The 27,024-nt window shown below is 44.3% G+C and overlaps 1 pseudogene across 1 annotated transcript in view; it reads right to left on the reverse strand.

Annotated features, from left to right (window-relative positions):
- Positions 1 to 345: 345 nt before the first annotated feature.
- The window catches only part of LOC110495963 (partitioning defective 3 homolog B-like), a 194,584-nt pseudogene continuing 167,905 nt past the window's right edge, over positions 346 to 27,024 (reverse strand). Inside the window, exons 20-21 of the transcript XR_016488178.1 lie at positions 475 to 615; positions 346 to 391 (exon numbers count right to left, since the gene is read on the reverse strand). The product of XR_016488178.1 is annotated as a partitioning defective 3 homolog B-like (transcript). The remainder of the gene's footprint in view (positions 392 to 474; positions 616 to 27,024) is intronic.

Here is a 27,024-nt window from a genome sequence, read left to right on the forward strand (position 1 = left end):
TACTAGCCACATCTACAGATGACATCAACAAGGGATCACAGCTTTCACCTGGATTCACCTGGTCAGTCTTTGTCATGGAAAGAGACGTTTTGTACCCTCAGTATATAGAGTGCTTAGGACCTACTTTCTCTCAGAGCCAGGGTGTGTTTGTCCCAAATGGCACGCAAGCTCGGGCTCTGGTCCAAAGAAGAGCACTTTCTAAGGAATAGAGTGCCATTTGGGAAGCGAGCAGATAGACACTTGATATCTCTAGGCAGTGGGCAGGGACTCGAAGTATGGATTATCATGGAGTTAATCTCCATGTTCTGCTGAGATGATGCGCGTAAACCACTTGTGGTGGTTAATCTAGTCGCTGTGATCTGCGTAGGCACAGCAGGAGCGAGCCAGAGGACTCCAAGTGAGGACACACACACATTCATGTCCACACTCATACATTCAAGCACCCACACAGATGCATAATGTGCCCGAGCACACATGCGCGTGCACACGCACGCCCCCACACTCACTCGTGGTGGGTCGTAGTCGAGGGCTCTGCGGCAGCTGACCCCTAGCTCTTCGTAAGCGGGCGCAGCACGGGCCTGCTGGAGCTCTCTCCTGAGCTTCTGGTCACGCTCACTGAGAGCAAGAGAAATAGAGAGAGAGAGAGAGAGAGAGAGAGAGAGAGAGCTCCACTAAAATCAGAGGAAGATACAGGAACCATACAACACAGGAACCATATATGTAGAATGCACTCTGGTTACACGGAAAGAGACGACAGACCAATATAAGATGAGAGAGCGAGCGAGAGAAAGAGCAGGAGTTCACCAAGTTTGGTAACCCACACACACACACAAATATACAAATTTATGCATACACACCCACACACACACATACCCACAAACAAACTAGACTCCCAACCTCTCCCACTCATACTAATGATGTGACCCAAGGCAGGTATTGATTCTGGGGCAGAAGTGAGAGCTTCATTAGAGGGGAACCAGCACAGGCATAAATGCTAGAAGTTCCTTTAATGACCATGGCCTTAATTAGCAGGCCTGGCTGGTGCTCTGGTGGTGCGCTGACAAGAGGATGTGTATGCGTTGCTCTAAATCGTCCTACCTCCTGTCAATGGGGACAGACTGAGGCAGACATCCATTGATATGCAGAGTCTTCTCTCTACCCAACCCAGCCGAATACACAGAGGAACAGACTGACAGACAGAGCTGCAGTCCCTCACCTGCCACACAATCAAAAACAGACACAGACACACACACACACACACACACACACACACAATGCAATACCCTGCAGCTACCGCCACTCAGGGACTAATACCAACTTGAAATTTAGGCGCATAACTCAAGTTCTCGCCTAATTCTTCCATTGATTTAAAAGCGCAATTTACAATAGGGCCAAATTAGAACACGGTCCTAAAAGAATACGTGAAGACTAACCCTTGGTCTTCACGTAGCATGGTTGATGTCATTTGTTTTGAAATTGAGGACTTCACTGTTTAAAATATGGACCAATCCTTTCATCCATCACCAACTCAACTCCCCCCCCTCCATCCATCCCCCTTCTACCCCAGTAGCTACAGCAGCTGAGCAGGGACATTCAGGGCAGAGAAATAAAGACATTTTCAAAAACTCATTCATGCGGTCTTCGGACCATCATTAGGGCTGCCATCTTGATTGAGCATGCATGTCGTCTCTCGTAATGAAAAAAAAAAAAATCTAATTATTCTAATTATTGCTCCAACCTAATCTCAGACACCTGATTCTAACAATTAACTGGTTGATAAGCTCATGTTAGTTGCAACTGGGGATAGAGCGAAAACCTACATGAGGGTAGCTCTCCAGGGTTGAGCAGCCCTGCATTATGAAGAGCACTTCTTTTAGGGACTAGGGTGGTGCCATTTTGGACACAGTCCATGTGAAGGTTCAGCACATACCTACTAAATGACTAAATGTTAACCTTTTTGGGATAGGGGGCAGCATTTTCACTTTTGGATGAATAGCATGCCCAGGTTGAACTGCCTTCTACTCTGTCCCAGATGCTAATATATGCATATTATTACTAGTATTGGATAGAAAACACTCTGAAGTTTCTAAAATGTTTGAATGATGTTTGAGTATAACAGAACTCATATGGCAGGCGAAAACATGAGAAAAAATCCAACCAGGAAGTGGGACATTGAGGTTTGTAGTTTTTCAAAGCTTGGCCTACCGAGTACAAATCAAATCAAATGTATTTGTCACATACACATGGTTAGCAGATGTTAATGCGAGTGTAGCGAAATTCTTGTGCTTCTAGTTCCGACAATGCAGTAATAACCAACGAGTAATCTAACCTAACAATTCCAAAACTACCACCTTATACACACAAGTGTAAAGGGATAAAGAATATGTACATAAAGATATGAATGAGTGATGGTACAGAACGGCATAGGCAAGATGCAGTAGATGGTATTGAGTACAGTATATACATATGAGATGAGTAATGTAGGGTATGTAAACAAAGTGCCGTGGTTTAAAGTGGCTAGTGATACATGTATTACATTTTTAATTTTTTTTTTTACCTTTAACTAGGCAAGTCAGTTAAGAACAAATTCTTATTTTCAATGACGGCCTAGGAACAGTGGGTTTAACTGCCTGTTCAGGGGCAGATCGACATATTTGTACCTTGTAACCTTCCGGTTACTAGTCCAACGCTCTGACCACTGACCACATAAAGATGCAGTAGATGATATAGAGTACAGTAAATACATATACGATGAATAATGTAGGGTATGTAAACATTATATTAAGTAGCATTGTTTAAAGTGGCTAGTGATATATTTTACATCAATTTCCATCAATTCCCATTATTAAAGTGGCTGGAGTTGAGTCAGTGTGTTGGCAGCAGCCACTCAATGTTAGCGGTGGCTGTTTAACAGTCTGATGGCCTTGAGATAGAAGCTGTTTTTCAGTCTCTCGGTCCCTGCTTTGATGCACCCATATTGACCTCGCCTTCTGGATGATAGCGGGGTGAACAGGCAGTGGCTCGGGTGGTTGTTGTCCTTGATGATCTTTATGGCCTTCCTGTGACATCGGGTGGTGTAGGTGTCCTGGAGGGTAGGTAGTTTGCCCCCGATGATGCGTTGTGCAGACCTCACTACTCTCTGGAGAGCCTTACGGTTGTGGGCGGAGCAGTTGCCATACCAGGCGGTGATACAGCCCGACAGGATGCTCTCGATTGTGCATCTGTAGAAGTTTGTGAGTGCTTTTGGTGACAAGCCAAATTTCTTCAGCCTCCTGAAACACAACCGGGCGACGAACATTTGGCCGAGTGTCGTCCAGGTTAGGGAGGGATTGGCCGATAGGGATGTCCTTGTCTCATCACGCACCAGTAACCCCTGTGGCGGGCCGGGCGCAGTGTGCGCTAACCAAGATTGCCAGGTGCACGGTGTTTCCTTTGGCACATCGGTGCGGCTGGCTTCCGGGTTGGATGCGCACTGTGGTAAGAAGCAGTGCGGCTTGGTTGGGTTGTGTATTGGAGGACGCATGACTTTCAACCTTCGTCTCTCCCGAGTCCGTACGGGAGTTGTAGCGATGAGACAAGATAGTAGCTACTAAGACAATTGGATACCACGAAATTGGGGAGATAAAGGGGTAAAAAATAATTAAATAAATAAAACACTTAAATATATTGCTCTTGCATCCAGCATTTCTCCATACCTTAACCAGATTTCAATTCCTAACAATTCAGTGCACCTATAGGAGCTGCTACTGAAAGTACTTTGAAGTATCAAGGGGGAGAGAGAGAAGATAGTGGGCACTATGGTTGAATGGCGAGAACCCAGCTACCGAGATTAACCGGGATTTGCCACCCAAAACCACTCCCTTTTCACAGGACAAATAACTGCGAGGTACGGGTAAATTATAATAAATTATTTATATGAACACATGGTGTGAAATGGAACTGTAAATCTGGCTTCTCCATGGCCTCTGCATGATGAATCAACAACGCTCAGGGTGAGGACAGACAGCCCATCTCAGTATGGAGCGCAGTTCACAATCATCTCATCATGGTAACTTACTTTTTTTTGTGACAGGTAGGCCTGCATTTTCTGCAGCATGGTCTATGCAGTAATATAAAGACAGAATGTGTGTCTGATTTACCCATCTCTATATGGCTTTCGGGGTCACCTTATTTATTAATTGTAAAGATGATATTTACAAAAAACATATTTTTTTATTGCAGCTTGAATATCAGTGCACGCGTGAGCACTCACAGTCTTTCTCTCTCCATCAACTGCATTGAAATTGCATCCACAATAAATAATCCTGTTCTAGATTGGCACAATATATATATATATATATATATATATATATAGCGAGAGAGAGAGAGACTCCTGGACCTAATAAAAAATGTTTACCCAAGAGAACATATAGCTTGCTCCATCTATGGGCTTTTAGGTTTTTCCTGTTGTGTGTAATGTGCAGTAGCCATATATAATATATGTATTGGATAATGGCACAATCATTTGGGCTTGGCCTCATTAAAGGCCTCATTAAATGTCTAATGTAGGGCTCATAAGGCTCAGGGAGCGTCAGGCTTGAATTTCGATCAAAGCTCTGATCAAATCTGGACATCGGCCTATTCATATGCTTTACAATAGAAGGACAATTCCAGTTTTGGCGGGAAATACCAGGTTATCTGGGAGAAAAGTGATTTATTCTCAGGATGGAACAACTGTCAAATCCCGGGATAATATTTAACCCTAGTGAGAACTGGGCAGAGGGTTCTTTACTTCAGTCAACTGTTTAACAGAATACAAACATTTCAGAATAATGTGGGAGGTTATAACTCCTCCATTAAGCATACACTTTAGGCAGAAATACTAAGATTAGAGAATTGGTGATTCAGCTGGCCTTTGAGGTCAGGTACACCCAAATGCACCATGTCTATGCAGGCACGTGTGTGTGTGTGTGTGTGCATCGAAACCAGGTTGTCATCAGAAGCTAATTTCCCCTCGTTTGCCACGCAGACACCAGGGAGCCCAGAGCACCAGTGGAAAGTTCAGTAAAGGGTAAAGATATTTATTTTTCCTCTTATCCAGGGGGAGGGACGTGGGAGCCAGAACTTTCAGAACCTTCCATTCCCTTTGGTCTCAGGGATGTTTGTCAAACCTGTGTGTGTATGTGTCCAACCTCAGGAGGGCTAATTAGGGAGACTTGGCCATTGAACTGGGGCCACCGGGACTCGGACTGTCTCTGACTGGCCACATCAAAGAGAAGACAGTACAGAACGAAGGAAAGTTTAAGTAAACCGAATTGGTGCTGTATTGATCATCCGTTGAGGAACGTTGCAATTATGGTGGCTGAGAGGGCAATGTGCAACGAGTCGGTCAGCATAGTTCTGGAGAACTCCAACCACACCATCTCCCCGTCTTTCCTACTGAATCCACTAGTGCATACTGTCCTTATAGGTTGCAGATGGACTAGTGTCTAGGATTAGGTCTATAAACAGTTGAAGTTGGATGTTAAAATACACCTTAGCCAAATACATTTAAACTCAGTTTTTCACAATTCCTGACATTTAATCCTAGTCAAAATGTTCCTGTCTTAGGTCAGTTAGGATCACCACTTTATTTTAAGAATGTGAAATGTCAGAATAATAGTAGAGTGAATTATTTCAGCTTTCATTTCTGTCATCACATTCCCAGTGGGTCAGAAGTTTACATGCACTCAATTGGCATATGGTAGCATAGCCTTTAAATTGTTTAACTTGGGTCAAATCTTTTCGGTAGCCTTCCACAAAATGTTGTCCCATTCCTCCTGACAGAGCTGGTGTAACTGAGTCAGGTTTGTAGGCCTCCTTGCTCACACACGATTTTTCAATTCTGCCCACTAATTTACCATGGGATTGAGGTCAGGGCCTTGTGATGGCCACTCTAATGCCTTGACCTTAAGCCATTTTGCCACATCTTTGGAAGTATGCTTGGGGTCATTGTCCATTTGGAAGACCCATTTGCGACCAAGCTTTAACGTCTTGAGATGTTGCTTCAATAAATCCACAATTTCCCTTCCTCGTGATGCCATCTATTTTGTGAAGTGCACCAGTCCCTCCAGCAGCAAACCATAGTCTGGCTTTTTTATGGCGGTTTTGGAGCAGTGGCTTCTCCCTTGCAGAGCGGCCTTTCTGGTTATGTCAATATAGGACTCGTTTTACTGTGGCTATAGATACTTTTGTACCTGTTTCCTCCAGCATCTTCACAAGGTCCTTTGCTGTTGTTCTGGGATTGATTTGCACTTCACACCAAAGTACGTTCATCTTGAGGAGACAAAACGCGTCTCCTTCCTGAGCGGTATGACGGCTGCTTGGTCCCAAAGTGTTTATACTTGCGTACTATGTTTGTACAGATGAACGTGGTTTCTTCAGGCGCTTGGAAATTGCTCCCAAGTATGAACCAGACTAGTGGAGGTCTACAAGTGTTTTTCTGAAGTCTTGGCTGATTTCTTTTGATTTTCCCATATTGTCAAGCAAAGAGGCATTGAGTTTGAAGGTAGGCCTTGAAATACATCGACAGGTACACCTCCAACTGACTCAAATTATGTCAATTAGCTTATCAGAAGCTTCTAAAGCCATGACATAATTTTCTGGAATGTTTTAAGCTGTTTAAAGGCACAGTCAACTTAGTGTATGTAAACTTCTGACCCACTGGGATAAATAATAATCTGTCTGTAAACAATTGTTGGAGAAATGACTTGTGTCATGCACAAAGTAGATGTCCTAACCGACTTGCCAAAACTATAGTTTGCTAACAAGAAATTTGTGGAGTGGTTGAAAAACGAGTTTATTGACTCCAACCTAAGTGTATGTAAACTTCTGACTTCAACTGTACATTCTGTATTCCGACGTTCATATTTTTTATTTAACTACATTGAAATACAATACATGGCTTTATAAGAAACTCCTCAGGTGACTATTTTTTGTTCCCTCTTTCCTCCCTCTTTCCTCCCTCTCCTCCCTTTCCCTGGTTTGTGGAGAGACTAGATGACCTTTTCTCTAATAATATTTGACAAGCGTTTTTCTCCACAGGTCCGCCCCTAGTGTCGCTGTAATCAAATGTGACACCCATCCATGGACGCACCTGCCATCGAAGTCCTAATAAAAACATTTCCGGGCACTAAATTATGTAGACACTCCAGAGTCAACTTGCTCCTCCTCTGACAGGTGAGGGGGGAGGAGGACGCATCACTACTGAGCATGTGCACATCAAAACACACACACACACACACACACACACACACAATAATTCAGCAGCATTGGATTCTAGACTGGAGTGTTGCTAGGTTACAAAAAGGCTTCGCAGCAAAACCACTGAGCGGGTTTGAGTGTGTGTCGGCAAAGCTGTGTGTCCATATGCATGAATGAATCAATGAATGGGTGCGTTTCGCAAGCAGATGTGTGTTGTAAGTCTGTCAATGTGTGTGTGGTTGGAACACAGGACCATGTGGTGTAACTAAACTATCATGCAGTCAATTCCAACCAGAATAAGTTGATCATGTCACGCTGTTGCTAGCTCCAGTTAGTCTTCCATTACACATGTCAGTAGAATATGGAGCGTTCAGATTATGCTGCTGTAGTCGAGCACGGAGAGGAGCGGGAGAAAGAGAGGCAGGGAGAAAGAGAGAAAGAAAAGGAAAAAGGGAAAGTGAGAGGGAGAAATAGAAAGAACGAGGGAAGAGGAAAGAAGAGCAGAATGGTGGAGTAATTAAGTGGCCAGTTAGAGGAGAGGAGTCTAACTGATCTGTCAAGCTTGCTAGACTGTGGCTAATTATCCTCCCCTTTTTTCCCCTCTCTATGTCTGACTCATTCCCTTCATTGCAGTCAATCTATTATTTTCCCATCCCTCTCTCTCTCTCTTTCCTTCCCTCTATCACAAATCGCCCTCTAACTTTCAAATAAAATAACATTTTATTTGCCATATGCTTCGCAAAACAGGTGTAGACGAACAGTGAAATGCTTACTGATTGACGGGTCCTTTTCTCACACATGCAGAATTAGGATAAAGATTTAAAAAAAGAAAAAGTAAATAGTGACATGAGGAATAAATACACAGTGAATAATGAATAACAATAACGAGTAAAAATAGCAAGGCTATACATAGGGAGTACCAGTACCGAGCCGATGCGCAGGGATACGAGTTCATTGAAGGAGCTATGCACATATACAGTGGCAAAAAAACGTATGTGAACCCTTTGGAATTAACTGGATTCTACATAAAATGGTCATAACATTTGATCTGATCCAAGTCACAACAATAGACAAACACAGTGTGCTTAAACTTATAATACACAAGTTACTGTATTTTTCTTGTCTATATTGAATACATCATTTAAACATTCACAGTCTGGGTCCGAAAAAGTATGTGAAACCCCGAGGCTAATGACTTCTCCAAAAACTACATGGAGTCAGAAGTCAGCTGACCTGGATTTGAGTTTGCTATTCACAAGAAGCATTGCCTGATGTGAACCATGCCTCGAACAAAAGTGATCTCAGAAGACCTAAGATTAAGAATTGTTGACTTGCATAAAGCTGGAAAGGGTTACAAAATTATCCGTCCACGGTTATACAAATTGTCTATAAATGGAGAAAGTTCAGCACTGTTGCTACTCTCCCTAGGAGTGGCCGTCCTGCAAAGATGACTGCAAGAGCACAACGCAGAATGCTCAGTAAGGTTAAGAAGAATCCTAGTGTCAACTAAAGACTTACAGAAACCTCTGGAACATGCTAACATCTCTGTTGACAAGTTTATGATATGTAAAACACTAAACAAGAATGGTGCTCATGGGAGGACACCACGGAAGAAGCCACTGCTGTCCCAAAAAAAACATTGCTGCACATCTTTAGTTCATGAAAGAGCACCTGGATGTTCCAAATTATTCTGTGGACAGATGAAACTAAAGTTGAGTTGTTTGGAAGGGAATGGGGAGGGGGAAAAAAGGCACAGCACACCAACATCAACACCTCATCCTTGCTGTAAAGTATGGTGTAGGGAGCATCATGGTTTGGGACCGTTTTGCTGCCTCAGGGCCTGGACTAATTGCTATCATTGACGGAAAAATGAATTCCAAAGTTTTTCCAAGACATTATGCTGGAGAATATAAGGCTACCTGTACGCCCAATTGAAGCTCAACAGAAGTTGAGTGATGAAATCGGACAACGATCTAAGGCACAGAAGTAAATCAACAACAGAATGGCTTCAACAGAAGAAAATACACCTTCTGGAGTCACCCAGTCAGAGTCCTGACCTCAACCCCGATTGAGATGCTGTGGCATGACCAAGAGAGAGTGGTTCACACCAGACAAGCCAAGAAAATTGCTGAACTGAAACAGTTTTGTAAAGAGGAATGGTCCAAAATTCCTTCTGACCGTTGTGCAGGTCTGATCCGCAACTATAGAAACCATTTGGATGAGGTTATTGCTGCCAGAGGGTCAACCAGTTATTAAATCCAAGGTTTCACATATTTGTTCCACCCTGCACTGTGAATGTTTACACAGTGTGTTCAACAAAAGACATGAAAACATAATTGCGTGTGTGTTATTAGTTTGAGCAGACTACGTTTGTCTATTGTGTTGACATAGATGAAGATCAGATAACATTTAATGACCAATTTATGCAGAAATCCAGGTAATTCCAAAGGGTTCACATACTTGTTCTTGCCACGGTAGGTAGGGGTAAAGTGACTAGGCAAACATGGTAGATAATAGACAGTAGTAGCAGCATATGTGGTACATGTGAATGTGTGTGAGTGTGTATGTGTGGCGTCAGTGTACGTGTGTGTGTGTGCGTTCTGTGTGTATGTAGTGTGTGTTGGGGTTTCAGTGTAAGTATGTGCGAGTGTGTGGGTTGGATCCAGTGTGTGCGCAGAGTCAGCACAAGAGAGTTGGTGCAAAAAAAGGGTCAATGCAGGTAGTCTGGGTAGCCATTTGATTAGCTATGTAGCAGTCTTGTTTAGCAGTTTTATGTCTTGGGGGTTGAAGCTATTCAGGGTCCTGTTGGTTCCAGACTTGGTGCACTAGTACTGCTTGCCGTTCGGTAGCAAAGAGAACAGGCGTTTGACAATTTAGAGGTTGTTTGTTACCTCTCTCTTCAAAATGACACCATCTCCTTAATGATTCTAAACAGCGTACATTAAATGTTTGCTTCGGGCAAAGCTTGAGGCTCTGCAGACCCTAAACCCCCATGCTGACAGACGCTACAGTACAGTCTACTGATAAATGATGCATCCACGGCTGGGCGTTGGGTTGTTAGCATTCGGAAAATATTCAGACTCCTTGAGTTTTTCCACAGTTTGTTATGTTACAGCCTTATTCTAAAATCGATTAAATAATTTTTCCCTTCTCTCAATCTACACACAATACCCCTTAATGGCAATGCAAAAACAGGTTTAGAAATTTTAGCAAATGTAAAAAAAATAGTTTTTTAAATGAAATCACATTTAAATAAGTATTCAGACCTTTTAATCAGTACTTTGTTGAAGCACATTTGGCAGCGATTACAGCCTTGAGTCTCCTTGGTTATGACGCTACAAGTTTGGCACACCTGCATTTGGGAAGTTTCTCCCATTCTTCTCTGCTAATCCTCTCAAGCTCTGTGAGGTTGGATGGGGAGGGTCGCTGAACAGCTATGTTCAGGTCTCTCCAGAGACGTTTGATCGGGTTGAAGTCCGAGCTCTGGCTGGGCCACTCAAGGACATTCAGACTTGTCCGAAAGCCACTCCTGCATTGTTTTGGCTGTGTGCTTAGGGTCATTGTCCTGATGGAAGGTGAACCTTCGCCCCCAGTCTGAGGTTTTCATCAAGGATCTCTCTGTACTTTGCTCTGTTCTGCATCTTTCCCTCAATCCTGACTAGTCTTGTGGCTCCTGAAGCGCTGTCAATAAGCTTCAGGCACCAACTCATATCGTAGTGTAAACTGTCTTCCAGGGAGAGAGCAGCTACTACTTCCTGGGCTTTCCCAGACAATTTACATTGTAACAAGAGCGGTCAAACCTCGAGTGGGCAATGCAGCGCAACTGCCACACGCTCAAACGCAGAGAAATAGGAATCAACTTTCGACTCTCGAAATGGAGGGCAATATTTTTACTCACATCGAAGTGGGCTTGATGATGAGCAGCTTGTGGAGTCGCACTGGAGCCAGCGTCTAGCTCCAGTTGTCGGATCCTCACCTCCTTGTCGGCTTCTATTTCCCTAATTTCAAGTTCAAACTGCATCGGTCTCTCTTTATTTTTTTGCTCCATTTCTAACCGAGCCAGCCTCACCTTCAGCCTAGCGGTCCCATCTGAACAACCTGAAGCAGAAGATAAAGGGTCAAATCGGGGCAAGGTAAAGGGGGTACGAGCAACCCCTTCCTCCGTCCTGTCCTCCGACTTGGCATCGGAAGGTCTACCCCTCTCCTCGCAACGAGATAATTCGTTCTCTCACTAAACCCTCCCCGACTAGCACCAAAAGCTCAGCCTTTAGGGCTTTCTCAGGGATAACGAATCCATAATGGGCAGATACAGCTAAAAGGTCTACTTTATGAAACCTCACCAAACAATCAATAGAGGGCGCTTCAAAGAACTTGGAGATGGCTGAGGCAGCCTTGTACACAGCAATCTACTGGACACACAAAAACTAAACAAGTCATCCAAACTCACAACCCACCATCACACCTCAATCACTAACCACAGAGTGCTCAGTGCAGCAGGGTCCGGTGGGTTTAATGGAATGATCCCGGATGAGCCCCCATTATGTTATGTACGCCTCTGTGAAGAGGGAACGCAACACCCTGCTACAACGCAACTCGCCGTGAAGTGAAAGAAGTATGGGACTGTAGGTGCAAGTAAGGTTGACAAAAAGCAGAGAAGTTACAGTTTACTAGGAATGTATTCCTTCACACGGTAATATGGGGAAAAGGGTCTGGATGGAACCAAAGCAAAGAAAGTAAATATCAAAGCCCCCTCTCTTACCTTACCTGTCTACCCACCTCTTACCTAACTTAGCACCACCTGGTGCACTAACCAAGACACAGAGGGTGGTCCGCCCAGGTCTTTCCTAGTGTGCCTAGAGTGTGAATATACTATGGGTATATGTATGCCCGCGGGCCTCTTGCCTAAGCACTCCCTAGGTGCCTTCCCCTTACCCCCTGGGAACAAATGAAACAGAATATTATTAACAATTTCACAAACACACTGAGAAACACAGGACATCAAATAGGCTCTGACTGAGCAACAAACTCACACAGAACATACCAAAGCTGCTCCCATCTACAACTAACATAGTACATACCAACTGCCTGAGAAACAACCAACATATGTTATGACCATCAGCCTCCTCTCTCAGCGATCATCTCTCAGCAATCATCTTTCCGCAATGACCTCCCAGCAATGATCTCTCTCCTAAACAACAGAACACTGGCTTTTATAACTGGAGAAGGAGTCTAATGGGTTACAGCTATAACTTGACGAGGCAGGGTCAGCTCCAATTAGCCGTGGAGTCGACCAATCAGCTGCTTGGGGAATTTCAGGAAGCCATCTCCTGAAACACACACTCAAATACACAAAATACAGAAACTGGGGAACGTAACACCCAGTCCCTGCCGATCAAAAAAACATCCCCACAGCATGATGCTGCCACCACCATGCTTCACTGTAGGGATGGTGCCAGGTTTCCTCTTGACGCATTCAGGCCAAATATCTCAATCTTGGTTTCATCAGACAAGAGAATCTTGTTTCTCATGGACTGAGAGTCCTTTAGGTGCCTTTTGGCAAACTCAAAGTGCCCTTTACTGAGGAGTGGCTTCTGTCTGGCCACCCTACCATAAAGGCCTGATTGGTGGAGTGCTACAGAGATGGTTGTCCTTCTGGAAGGTTCCACAGAGGAACTCTGTCAGAGTGACTATTGGTTTCTTGGTCACCTCCCGGTCTAAGGCACTGCATCTCAGTGCAAAAGGCGTCACTACAGTCCTGGTTCGAATCCAGGCTGTATGACAACCGGCCGTGATTGGGAGTCCCATAGGGCGGCGCACAGGGTAGGTCGTCATTGTCAATAAGAATTTGGTCTGACTTGCCTAGTTAAATAAAGGTTAAATATATGTTTTTAATTTTTATTAATTTGCACACTTGACAATCCATCAACCAGCTTCACCTGGAATGCTTTTCCAACAGTCTTGAAGGTCTTCCAACATTTGGAATTCTTCCACTCGGTGGTCCAACTCATCCCAAACCATCTCAATTGGGTTGAGGTCATGTGATTGTGAGGGCCAGGTCATCTGATGCAGCACTCCATCTCTTTCCTTCTTGGTCAAATAGCCCTTACACAGCCTGGAGGTGTCTTGGGTCATTGTCCTATTGAAAAACAAAGGATAGTCCCTCTAGGAGTAAACCAGATGGGATGGCGTATCCCTGCAGAATGCTGTCGTAGCCATGCTGGTTAAGTGTGCCTTGAATTCTAAATAAATCACTGACAGTGTCACCTGCAAAGTGCCCCCACGCCATCACACCTCGTCCTCCATGCTTCACGATGGGAACTACACAAGCAGAGACCACCAGTTCACCTGCTCTGCGTCTCACAAAGACACGGCAGTTGGAACCAAAAATCTAAAATTTGGAATCATCAGACCAAAGGACCGATTTCCACCGGTCTTGTGTCCATTACTCGTATTTCTTGGCCCAAGCAAGTCTTTTTCTTATTGGTGTCCTTTAGTAGTGGTTTCTTTGCAGCAATTCGACCATGAAGGCCTGATTCACGTAAACTCCTCTGAACAGTTGATGTTGAAATGCGTGTTACTTGAACTCTGTGAAGCATTTATTTGGGCTGCAATTTGAGGTGCAGTTAACTCTAATGAACTTATCCTCTGCAGCAGAGGTAACTCTGGATCTTCCTTTCCTGTGGTGGACATAATGAGATCCAGTTTCATCAGAGAGCTTGATGGTTCTTGCGACTGCACTTGAAGAAACTTTCAAAGTAATTGACATTTACCGGATTGACTGAGCTTCATGTTGTTTTTGTTTATTTGAGCTGTTCTTGCAAATAATATGGACTTGGTCTTTTACCAATTAGGGCTGTTTTCTGTACACCACCCCTACCTCGTCACAACACAACTGATTGGCTCAAACGCATTAAGGAAAGAAATTCCACAAATTAACTTTTGAGAAGGCACACCTGTTAATTGAAATGCATTCCATGTGACTACCTCATGAAGCTGGTTGAGAGAATGGCAAGTGTTTGCAAAGCTGTCAAGGCAAAGGGTGGCTATTTGAAGAATCTCAAATATAAAATATATTTTAAATTTGTTTAAAAAACTAATTTCATAGTTTTGATATCTTCACTATTACTCCACAATGTAGAAAATTGTAAAAACAGAAAAACCCTGGAATGAGTAGGTGTGCCCAAACTTTTGACTGGTACTGTACGTATGTGCACACACAGATACCATGTCGACCACACACACGTGTACTAGCGTGCGCGCGCACACACACACACACACACACACACACACGTTAGCAATTCACAGCTGAGAAATGGTACCCATCGCTCACACAAACACTATTACACCCACACACATATGAACCAAACTCACTCCCAAACGTTAGCGCCTTCTAGTGCCTTTTCCTCTGGTACAACGGTTAAAAGGTTGGTGATAATGCAGTGTGATCATTTTCCACAGTGTGTTAATGCAGTGGGTGTGTTAGTGAGTTGGAAATGTGGTTGAGATGATGATTAACTGGTATTAATATACAGTATGTATTCTGAACTGATACAACATGCTTTCTGACAGACAGAGGTGAGAGTGTGTTGCTCCGGGGAGAATTTACCCCTAGGTACAGATCTAGGATCAGTTTCCCATCCCCCTACCCTAACCTTAACCGTTAGTGGGGAAAATGCAAAACAGACCCAGGGTCAGCATCTACAGGAAACGTCACCTTAATCTGACCCCTAAAATATTTTAGTTTTTATCTTCTCCCATATATTGAACAAAAATATAAATGCAACATTCTAAATTCATTAAGCCCTACTCTATGGATTTCACATGAATGGGCAGTGCCACAGTCATGGGTGGGCCAAGGAGGGCATAGGCCCACCCACTTGGGAGCCAGGCCCAGCCAATCAGAAATAGTTTCCCCCAACAAAATAGCTGTATTACAGACACAAACCCCCCCATCCTCAGACAAACCAGCAGGTGAAGGAACAGGATATGGAGGTCCTGGGCTGGCGTGGATACACGTGGGCTGCGGTGGGCTGCGGTTGTGTGGCCGGTTGGACATACTGACACATTTTCTAAAACGACATTGGAGGCGGTTTATGGTAGAGAGATTAACATTAAATTCTCTGGTAACAGCTCTGTTGGACATTCCTGCAGTCAGCATGCCAATTGCACGCTCCCTCAAAACTTGAGACATCTGTGGCATTGCATTGTGTGACAAAACTGCACATTTCAGTGGCCTTTTATTTTCCCCGGCAGAAGGTGCACCTGTGTAACAATCATGCTGTTTAATCAGCTTCATGACATGCCACACCTGTCAGGTTTATGGATGGATTACATTGTTCAAGGAGAAATGCTCACTAACAGGGATGTATACAAATGTGTGCACAACATTTGAGAGAAATAAGCTTTGTGTGTATGGAACATCTCTGATATATTTTACTTCAGCTCATGACACATGGGACCAACACTTTACATGCTGTGTTTATATTTTTGTTCAGTATAGTTTATTGATTGATTGATTCATGTCAGTAATTGGCCAAAGTCTATTTGCCTGGTATGCCAGGTCTGGACCAGTCCCTGATTAGAAGATTCAAAACCAGGGCCTGTATTCACAAAACATCAGTAGAAGTGCTGATCTAGAAACAGATAAAAAAAATGCAAAAATTATCCTAGACAGCACACTTTGTGATTACGGGCCCTAAAGTGTTTTTGCCCTCCAGGCATGGAGTTGAATCACATGTCACTCTCCAGCTTTTTAAGGGACACTCAACCAAAACATGGTTCTCTGAGCTACTGATTATTCCCCCAATGGCCTTCACAGACAGAAAGACATACACATCCCTGGATTAATTCACATATCCATACTGAACGGGACCGTGGTGTTTGGTGTGTGCGTGTGCCTGTCAGCTCCCTGCTGAGTCCAATCTGATGTCTGTGTTTAGCTCATTAGGGACAGGGGCTTGTCTTAATTCTTGTCACTGGCTCTTCTCATTACAGCCCTGAGGGGGACATGGTGTGAATGGCAACCCAGACAGAGGACAGAGGACACACTCAAATCAGCCGATGATCACTGCACTGCTGCTGGGTTGCCAGATTGGAGGGGAATTATCACAGAATACAATCGCATTTTAAGCTTGTCACTTTGCAGCTGACCCAGGTGCATGGGTTAGTCCTAGGCCATATTTTTCAAGCATCTCGGGGGTAGGATCACTTTTGCCTTTACATTATGGACAGGGAGGACCTGATTCTAGATCAGCAAATTACTCTGAGATGCTGGATAAATACAGACTCTGGAAAGCAAGCTAATGCTAGTCAACTTTAAGTGACACTTAATACCTTTGAATATGAGAGTGCAGTCTCCATCAGCCTACTCCAGATGACATCTCCAGACTATAAAAACAGCTCTAGGAATAAAAAAGCTCCCTTGGCATTCAAACATTTCTTCAAGGCCAACTAGCCTAGCATTGCTTCCCGTACAACCTGCAGACATTGAATCACTGTTAGAAGAATTGTAATATGAATGGCCGATGTTATTGCCCATTCTTAGCATGGTGCTGGCAGTAGTATCTATTTCACAGACACTGGCAGTCTGGCCCTCAATGAGAGAAGTGAGCTGGGTGGCTCGTCCCGCTCTTTCACACAGCATTGTGTGTGTGATGGAGATCCACAGATGGCCTGATCCTTATGTGTCCATAAATTAGACCACCTCTCTCTTCTTGTGTGTGTGAGTGAGTGAGTGAGTGAGTGAGACAGAGACACAAATCGATATTAAACATTAGGAACACCTTTCTAATATTGAGACCCCCTCCCCTTTTCCTTCAGAAAAGTCTCGTCTGGGAATGAACTCTACAAGGTGTCGAAAGCATCCGAAAGGGAAGCTTGACCATGTTGACTCCAATGCTCCCCACAGTTGTGTTGAGTTGGCTAGACGGCCTTTGGCTGGTGGACCATTCTTGATACACACGGGAAACTGTTGAGCGTGAAAAACCCAGCATTAGGCTTGGGCGGCATGCAGATTTTCATATCATCACACACTCCTCTAATTCTGGGTTTTACATTATTTCTGGCATAGCACACAATGGGGCACTAAAAACACAAGAAAAGCCCGCTGGGCTTTTGTTACCAGAATGCTAACAAAATGTGAAAAACGAATAGTCAAAATCACATAGACGCTGGTAGCTAAATGCTAATGAGAGAAAATGAACTAAGTAATTGCAAATCCAGATCATAAAGTTATACAAGCATAGCTAGTAGCTACTGAAAGTCATTTTCGGGGGGGTGCAGACATTTACAAGTGAAAGTTAACAAGATAAATTGTGCAAATGAACAGCTGTGATGCATTATTTTCTGAAGGAAGAGCAGCATGGGTACATGGCGCAAATGGGAGAAAAACTGATGGCAGAAAGCCACAAGATATCTGATGGCAAACATTTAGTAGGGAATTGCATACAAACCACGTGACTGGCTCAACTGTTCTGGGGAACAACGGTAAGCTTCATAATGTACACATATTTTAAAGGTATTGAAAAACCATCCCGTGTCTTTTCCCAAGTACCCTGGTATACAGTATACTGCCCAAGCCTACCTAGCAGCATCAAACCGGTGTGCCTGGCACCTACTACCATACCCTGTTCAAAGACACTTAAATATTTTGACTTGCCGATTCACCCTCTGAATGGCACACATACACAATCCATGTATCAAAGCTTAAAAATCCTTCTTTAACCGGTCTCCTCCCCTTCATCTGTAACCTGTCTCCTCCCCTTCATCTGTAACCTGTCTCCTCCCCTTCATCTGTAACCGGTCTCCTCCCCTTCATCTGTAACCGGTCTCCTCCCCTTCATCTGTAACCGGTCTCCTCCCCTTCATCTGTAACCGGTCTCCTCCCCTTCATCTGTAACCGGTCTCCTCCCCTTCATCTGTAACCGGTCTCCTCCCCTTCATCTGTAACCGGTCTCCTCCCCTTCATCTGTAACCGGTCTCCTCCCCTTCATCTCTAACCGGTCTCCTCCCCTTCATCTGTAACCTGGCTCCTCCCCTTCATTTGTAACCTGGCTCCTCCCCTTCATTTGTAACCTGGCTCCTCCTCTTCATCTGTAACCTGGCTCCTCCCCTTCATGTGTAACCTGGCTCCTCCCCTTCATCTAGACTGATTGAAGTGGATGAATGAGGGATCATAGCTTTCAGTATTTTTACTTAAGTATTTTACACCACTGACACTCAGTATGTACCTGCCATGGGGAAGGTTCAAACCCATTTCCCCTCCATCATAACTTTTCGCTCCTTCATTTCCATAAATCTCTCCCTCTCTCCTCACCATTTCTTTTCCCAAGACAATCAGGTTGTGGAGATCTGAATTGGTGGTCAGATTTGAAGTCAGATTTGTTTTAAGACAACAACAAAAATGTATCGAGCAAGACTCTTCGGAGCTGGATTCTATCTAGCTGTGCAAATTTGTCCTTATATCAAATCATGTTTATTCAGAAATACATACATTTCCTGTTCCCATTTGATGCTGAGATACCTGACAGTCCCACACGCTAGAGAAAACAACACAGGAAGATGGTCGCCACCCTGTGTGGGAAAGCTCATTGGGAGCCACCCACAGCCACACAAAGAGTGGGAGATCTAATTTAAAACACACTACACCTACATCATAGCACTGGCTGCATTACTTTCAAACAATGGTGTAATATGGATGCTCTGGGTTACTGGGTCATTGGTGTCACGGTTTAATGTGGTCCTACTGTCACAAGGGGCCAAACGGAACCATTATTAGCATAGCACTGTCATCATTAGTCTGCCTTTGCCGGTGTGCCAGAGTCACCAGAATGTCTCCTGGGTTTACAACGGTGACACTGCCCCTGAGAGGAAATGAAAAAACTACAACCAATATCCCCAAAATGTCCAAGTATGACAAGACAAAAGACTGTCCGGTTGAGTTCCAGTGAAAATATGCTTTTTTGGAAGGCGCCTTTACTCATCATCTTTAATCACCTCTTCCAGAAGCTTCCCCATGCTCATTACATGACATTCGGAGGAAGTGGGTGAGAGAAGGGGGGGGAGGGAGTAAAAGAAAAGGATTGTGTCTTCTTTCTAATGAGGTTCAAAACACAGTGAGATCACAGACAGCCTGGGTGATGTAACTGCCCTGCGACCTGTGGAATTGGCTCCCTAGGGAGGGAGGGAGGGAGGGAGGGAGGGAGGGAGGGAAGAAGGGTAAAAAGAGGGAGAAACAGAGATGAGGCAGAGAGAGTGAGGGAGGGAAATAGAGAGAGTAAGAGAAGAAACATACTGTGGCCTATTAACCAGTATGTGTGCTAGCTACACTTTTACCTATGTGTGCTAGACTCATTTCCTCCATTATCATCTCTGTGGTTGGCAGCTCAGGAAATTAAGCTGCTTTTATTTTTTTACAGTGTGACAACAAGCAGAGAGCAGGGAGTGGTGAATAAACAGGCTTCCTTCAGAGCTGGTGGACGGAGCCAGTGGGACACTGGTTACCGGTGAGCACTATCAAGTAGCTAAACAGGCATTCAGTCCAAGCAGGCGTTCAGTCGGCAAGAGTGATGTGTCAGGAGACAGTTTACAGTCTGTCTGTCGGTCTGTCAGGGGAGTTCATTGATGGCGTCTGTCTTTTATGATGGAAATGAATGAGGCTAATAGCTGAGATGGTGCGTCTGGTGTTACATATGCAATACGTGCACACTGCGGGAACCCGCACACTTCCAGTTCCACGCACACAAAACCTCTGACATTTTTCCAGATGGGTAGGACTGACCTCTTAGGCCAGCTGAAGCACCACATACATACACACACACACACACACACACACATATTCCACAGCACGAGGAGTTGATCACCCATAATGCCAGCTAAATAGGCATCTGCCTTAGAGTACCAAAATAACAAGCTGGGAGAGAAAGAGCGAGAACGACAACGAGAAAGCGCACATGGAGAATGAACGAGAGAAAAAACGAGAATGAGAGAGGGAGGGATAAGCTAAAGCTCCCATGAAAGTAGGGTACGGTTGGAGCTTAGGAATATATAGAGAGAACAGTGAGGCTTCCAGAGGCGGCGAGAGAGATAGAGAGAGAACACTTAATCTCACAGCCTATAAATGTTATCACGGTAATTAGATTGCTGTGTGTATTTTCTACCGGTACCTCGGTGGAGTTGGAAGTTTTGGAAGCCAGAGAGACAAGTAGGGATAAGTTCAATTAACAACCACAGTTGAAGTCGGAAGTTTACATACACCTTAGCCAAATACATTTAAAAAAACTCAGTTTTTCACAATTCCTGACATTTAATCCTAGTAAAAATTCCATGTCAGTTAGGATCACCACTTTATTTCAAGAATGTGAAATGTCAGAATAACAGTAGAGAGAATGATTTATTTAAGCTTTTATTTATTTCATCACATTCCCAGTGGGTCAGAAGTTAACATACACTCAATCAGTATTTGGTAGCATTGCCTTTAAATTGTTAAACTTGGGTCAAACGTTTTGGGTAGCCTTCCACAAGCTTCCCACAATAAGTGGGGTGAATTTTGGCCCATTCCTCCTGACAGAGCTGGTGTAACTGAGTCAGGTTGGTAGGACTCCTTGCTTGCACACGCTTTTCAGTTCTGCCCACTAATTTTCTATAGAATTGAGGTCAGGGCTTTGTGATGGCCACTCCAATACCTTGACTTTGTTGTCCTTAAGCCATTTTGCCACAACTTTGGAAGTATGCTTGGGGTCATTGTCCATTTGGAAGAACCATCTATTTTGTGAAGTGCAGTCCCTCCTGAATCAAAGCACCCCCACAACATGATGCTGCCACCCCCGTGCTTCACGGTTGGGATGGTGTTCTTCGGCTTGCAAGCCTCCCCCTTTTACCTCCAAACATAACGATGGTCATTATGGCCAAACAGTTCTATTTTTGTTTCATCAGACCAGAGGACATTTCTCCAAAAAGTACAATCTTTGCCCCCATGTGCAGTTGCAAACCATAGTCTGGCTTATTTATGGCGGTTTGGAGCAGTGGCTTCTTCCTTGCTGAGAGGGCTTTCAGGTCATGTCGATATAGGATTCATTTTACTGTGGATATAGATACTTTTGTACCCGTTTCCTCCAGCATCTTCACAAGGTCCTTTGCTGTTGTTCTGGGATTGATTTGCACTTTTCGCAGCAAAGTACGTTCATCTTTAGGAGACAGAACGGGTCTCCTTCCTAAGCGGTATGGCGGCTGCATGGTCCCATGGTGTTTATACTTGCGTACTATTGTTTGTACAGATTGTACCAAGAACGTGCCAGAACGTGGTACCTTCATGCGTTTGGAAATTGATCCCAAGGATGAACCAGACTTGCGGAGGTCTGGTTCATAATTTTTTCTGAAGTCTTGGCTGATTTCTTTTGATTTTCCGATGATTCCAAGCAAAGAGGCACTGAGTTTGAATGTAGGCCTTGAAATACATCCACAGTTACACCTCAAATTGACTCAAATTATGTCAATTAGCCTATCAGAAGTTTCTAAAGCCATGACATCATTTTCTGGAATTTTCCAAGCTGTTTAAAGGCACAGTCAACTTAGTGCATGTAAACTTCTGACGCACCGGAATTGTGATACAGTGAATTTTAAGTGAAATAATCTGTCTGTAAACAATTGTTGGAAAAATGACTTGTGTCATGCATAAAGTAGATGTCCTAACTGACTTGACAAAACTATAGTTTATTAACAAGAAATTTGTGGAGTGGTTGAAAAGAAACAGGTTTTAATGACTCCAACCTAAGTGTATGTAAACCTCCGACTTCAACTGTAGATAAAGAGGTGTGATGTAACAAGGGCTCTTTGGTGTCTTCTGGTACAGAACACTGGAATAGTGCAGTAGTGTACATCACGCAGAGGACAGTTAAGAAGCTAGAAGTTTACAAGTATGTTGAGAAAGAATGAAACGGTCCATCTAAAAAAATCAGGGGGTCATGACTCTCATTTGTGTCCTTTCATTCAGAAACACAGACACGCACACAGAACTCTGCCACCCTCCACACTCTTCCCCACTATATCCCTCTCTACCTTCCTCTTCCCTTGATTGACAGCATGATAAGCTAATCCCAGTTCCTTCCTGGCAGCAGAAAGCTACGCCCCTCTTCAATAATTAAAACAGTCTCTTGTCTCTCGTTATTCCCACGGGGCATAATTAAATCTATTTATCTTATTCCTCTCCATATGCATACTGCAGCAGGCGGCGGCAATTTGGGCTGAATCACCTCCCATTAACACTTCGTATTACGAGTTACACGACCAAATGGATCAAAACCACCCTCCCAGATGAATCTATTGCCGTTAGAACCGCCACTGCCGTCGAGCCAACTCGGATCATCGCTAATAAAGACGGTGTTGAAGCGAGCTTTGAGTGAAATACCGTTTAGTTCAGCTGTAGGCCCAAAATGTACGGTGTTATTGATTTAACGGTTCCTCGATGGGATGCAATATGCGTGCACCCGCACACATCCAGTGGCATTGACGTCCCAGTTGCCTGGAAATCCAGCAGCACGCACAGACCAAATCAAGATATACAGTCTAAGAAATGAACGCAACACAAAATATGATTACCAATATCGAGAGGCAGAATGGGGAATGGAAGAAGAACCGAGGAGAAAGTAGGGTTGTAAAGCAGAGAGAGTTGAGAGAGAGAGAGACCGAGAGAGTAAAAGTGGGTAAGCGACAAGATGGAGAGAAAAATATGTTATCAGGAGTGTCTTCATTAACGAGGGACGAGTGTGTCTGTGTGAGAAAAGTGAAAGGTGTATGGCGTGTCTGTGTGAGAAAAGTGAAAGGTGTATGGCGTGTCTGTGTGAGAAAAGTGAAAGGTGTATGGCGTGTCTGTGTGAGAAAAGTGAAAGGTGTATGGCGTGTCTGTGTGAGAAAAGTGAAAGGTGTATGGCATGTCTGTGTGAGAAAAGTGAAAGGTGTATGGCGTGTCTGTGTGAGAAAAGTGAAAGGTGTATGGCGTGTGTGTGAGAAAAGTGAAAGGTGTATGGCGTGTCTGTGTGAGAAAAGTGAAAGGTGTATGGCGTGTCTGTGTGAGAAAAGTGAAAGGTATATGGCGTGTCTGTGTGAGAAAAGTGAAAGGTGTATGGCGTGTCTGTGTGAGAAAAGTGAAAGGTGTATGGCGTGTCTGTGTGAGAAAAGTGAAAGGTGTATGGCGTGTCTGTGTGAGAAAAGTGAAAGGTGTATGGTGTGTCTGTGTGATAAAAGTGAAAGGTGTATGGCGTGTCTGTGTGAGAAAAGTGAAAGGTGTATGGCGTGTCTGTGTGAGAAAAGTGAAAGGTGTATGGCGTGTCTGTGTGAGAAAAGTGAAAGGTGTATGGCGTGTCTGTGTGAGAAAAGTGAAAGGTGCGTGTGAGTGTGCATCTTTAAACAGTGTCTGGCCAGTCCCGGGTGTAACGCTGCGTCAATCAGACTGCTTAGCCGAGAGAGGAATGAGAGGAGAGAGGGAGGGGGGCACTCCCTCTCTGACAGCCACAGAGTGAGAGATGCATCTGTCACCCAAGGGCGGCACGTGAAATATGGGCTTTATTTTAATTGTTTGCGTTTCTGACTTCTGGCATATTTTAACGATTCATGCACAAAGCGCTAGCTCCAGGCAATTTGTCTTGTCTCCAATTCCCCCCCATTTCTGTCAAAAACAAATGAATATTTAACAAGTCAGTTACACGTCTTATTTTCACACTCATTTGGGAGGGAGAGAGTGATCTTTGGCGTGTGTGTGTGTGCGCGCGCAAGTGAGTGATTATTTGTGTTTGTGTGTGTGAGTGAGTGAGCATGTGTGTGCGCATGCGTTTGTGTGTGTGTATGTGCTCATCTGTGTGTGTGTGTGTGTGTGTATGTGCTGATCTGTGTAGGTGTGTATGTGCTCATCTGTGTGTGTGTGTGTGTGTGTGTGTGTGTGTGTGTGTGTGTGTGTGTGTGTGTGTGTGTGTGTTTCTCCAAGCACTGTTTGAGCCAGTCACTATTCCAGCCGCGAGTCCAGGACAGCACACAGAAACCGTGATGAAGAGATACCGTAGGGTGAGAGAGTGACTGATCAAAGGTCCCAGTAGAACTACTCCATCCAGGTTACTAAAGGTGTCGAGGATTCAGACACACCAGAACAATGACAAAGATCCTAACAAGCAGTTGTAATGAAAGACAGAGGGGGGAAAGAGAGAATGTACCATTGGCCAGTCAATAATTGCACTGCACTTTGATTTCAAAACAGTCCAAGGAAGAAAACGAGAGAATAAGAAAGAAGTGTGACCCTCCATATCCCCAACTCCCCCCTACAGACTGCATTCCTACCCCATGAAAAGGGCACGGTTAGAGGTTAATGTGCTGTGACCACTCCTGCCCTTCTCCTTAGACCTCATAAGAGCCACTTAATATTTTCCTGTGAGGGACGGTACGTCACACACACACACACACACACAGCCGGCAGATACCTATCGATCACATTGAGCTTGACGACGGGACGGCGGCAATGGGAAGAGGTGTAATCGCTTCCCGGCGTATTTTGTTTCTGGATAAAGACAGAGTGAATGACACAAAGCAATGAGATCAGATGACCAGTAGAAGGAGACAACTAACTAATGGCTCAATGGGCTTTTTCATTGGTCGATGAGCCTCCATGTTGCTGGATGAAGATAGAGTGAAGGACCTGAAGTGCTGTGGATCAGATGACCAGGAGACAATGTGCTGATAGCTCAATGGGCTTCTTATATTGGTTGAAGAGGTCTTAATGAGCTTCTTTCATTGGTGGATCAGCCTCCATGAAGACAGAGGCCATAATCACGAGCATCAAAACCGCGATGCGTCATGGCTGAATTGTGACTGATCTACAAATCATTTTGAGTAGTTATTTATGATGCAAGGAGATTCGTAGATCAGTCAGTCTCGACTGCAACGTGAAGGACCTGAAGTGCTGGAGATCAGATGACCAGGAGACAACTCGCCGATGGCTCAATGAGCTGCTTTCATTGGACGATGATGAGCATCCATCGTCTGAGGTTGACTGGTGTTTTCGTCTAGCCATATACATATGTCTGGAATATCCAGACGTCCATATATAAGTCTTTACTGAAGACTCATCTCTTCAGTGGGTCATATGATCGAGTGTAGTCTGGCCCAGGAGTGGGAAGGTGAACGGAAAGGCACTGGAGCAACGAACTGCCCTTGCTGTCTCTGCCTGGCCGGTTCCCCTCTTTCCACTGGGATTATCTGCCTCTAACCCTATTACAGGGGCTGAGTCACTGGCTTACTGGTGCTCTTTCATGCCGTCCCTAGGAGGGGTACGTCACTTGAGTGGGTTGAGTCACTGATGTGATCTTCCTGTCTGGGTTGGCACCCCCCCTTGGGTTGTGCCGTGGCGGAGATCGGAGATCTTTGTGGGCTATACTCGGTCTCAGGGTGGTAAGGGTCAGTTTGTTATATCTGGAGTACTTCTCCAGTCTTATCTGGTGTCCTGTGTTAATTTAAGTATGCTCTCTCTAATGCTCTCTTTCTTTCTCACTCTCGGGGGACCTGAGCCCTAGGACAATGCCTTAGGACTACCTGGCATGAGGACTCCTTGCTGTCCCCAGTCCTCCTGGCCGTGCTGCTGCTCCAGTTTCAACTGTTCTGCCTGCGGCTATGGAATCCTGACCTGTTCATCAGACGTGCTACCTGTCACAGACATGCTGTTTTCAACTCTCTAGAGACAGGGGGAGTGGTAGAGATACTCTTAATGATCAGCTATGAAAAGCCAACTGACATTTACTCCTGAGGTGCTAACTTGCTGCACCATCGACAACTACTGTGATTATTATTATTTGACCATGCTGGTCATTTATGAACATTTGAACATCTTGGCCATGTTCTGTTATCATCTCCACCCGGCACAGCCAGAAGAGGACTGGCCACCCCTCATAGCCTGGTTCCTCTCTAGGTTTCTTCCTAGGTTTTGGCCTTTCTAGGAAGTTTTTCCTAGCCACCGTGCTCCTACACCTGCATTGCTTGCTGTTTGGGGTTTTAGGCTGGGTTTCTGTATAGCACTTTGAGATATCAGCTGATGTACGAAGGGCTACATGAATACATTTGATTTGATATACGTATCCTGAAGCAATTTACAACTTAGAGGTTGTCTTGTTATCCATCATCGTACATGCCAATATATTGCACTGAATGCGGGATTAGCAATACAAGGACTTGAACCCGCCTGCCCTTTGTTTGTCAGGCCAAAGCCCAAGCCATTACACCAAGCGGTCCAAACCTCTTGACATAGATCAATGGTGTTGTACTAAGGGAGCTATGCTATACAGGAAAGAAGAAGCCTGCCCGTCATGTTGACGGTTTAGTAGCTGATATATATGCATGGGGATTTCCCTTTCTTTGGCCGTTTTTTCTTCTTCCAAAATCCCTCTAATGCTTGATTGACAGGTCACCGCGGCAACAAGTAAATTACCAAATCATTTCAGGAAGCAGTCCAACATAGAGGAAAAAAAATATATATAATTTGTTTTTCTCGGGCTGCGTACCTCGATAGCGTGAGCCGCTGTTGACGTCCATAGGAAAGATATAAATTAGAATTGCGCCATGCCAGAAATATAGGATATAGGATGCACCGTGCCTCAGAACGACAAACATTTTCAGGGAGGAGGCAATTTGGTGGTGGTTGCTGATGGACATTGGACAGGTTTTTAAATCAACATTCCAGAAAACTGAAAAAAATAAATAAAAAAAAAACGAAATGAAATGAAAACTACTGCCCTGACTATTCAAAGATTATAGTTGTTAAGTAAGTCATTT

Source organism: Oncorhynchus mykiss, chromosome 18 (assembly GCF_057628025.1).
Source record: "Oncorhynchus mykiss isolate SJ-2025 chromosome 18, ASM5762802v1, whole genome shotgun sequence".
In the NCBI taxonomy this organism is placed as follows: Eukaryota; Metazoa; Chordata; class Actinopteri; order Salmoniformes; family Salmonidae; genus Oncorhynchus; species Oncorhynchus mykiss.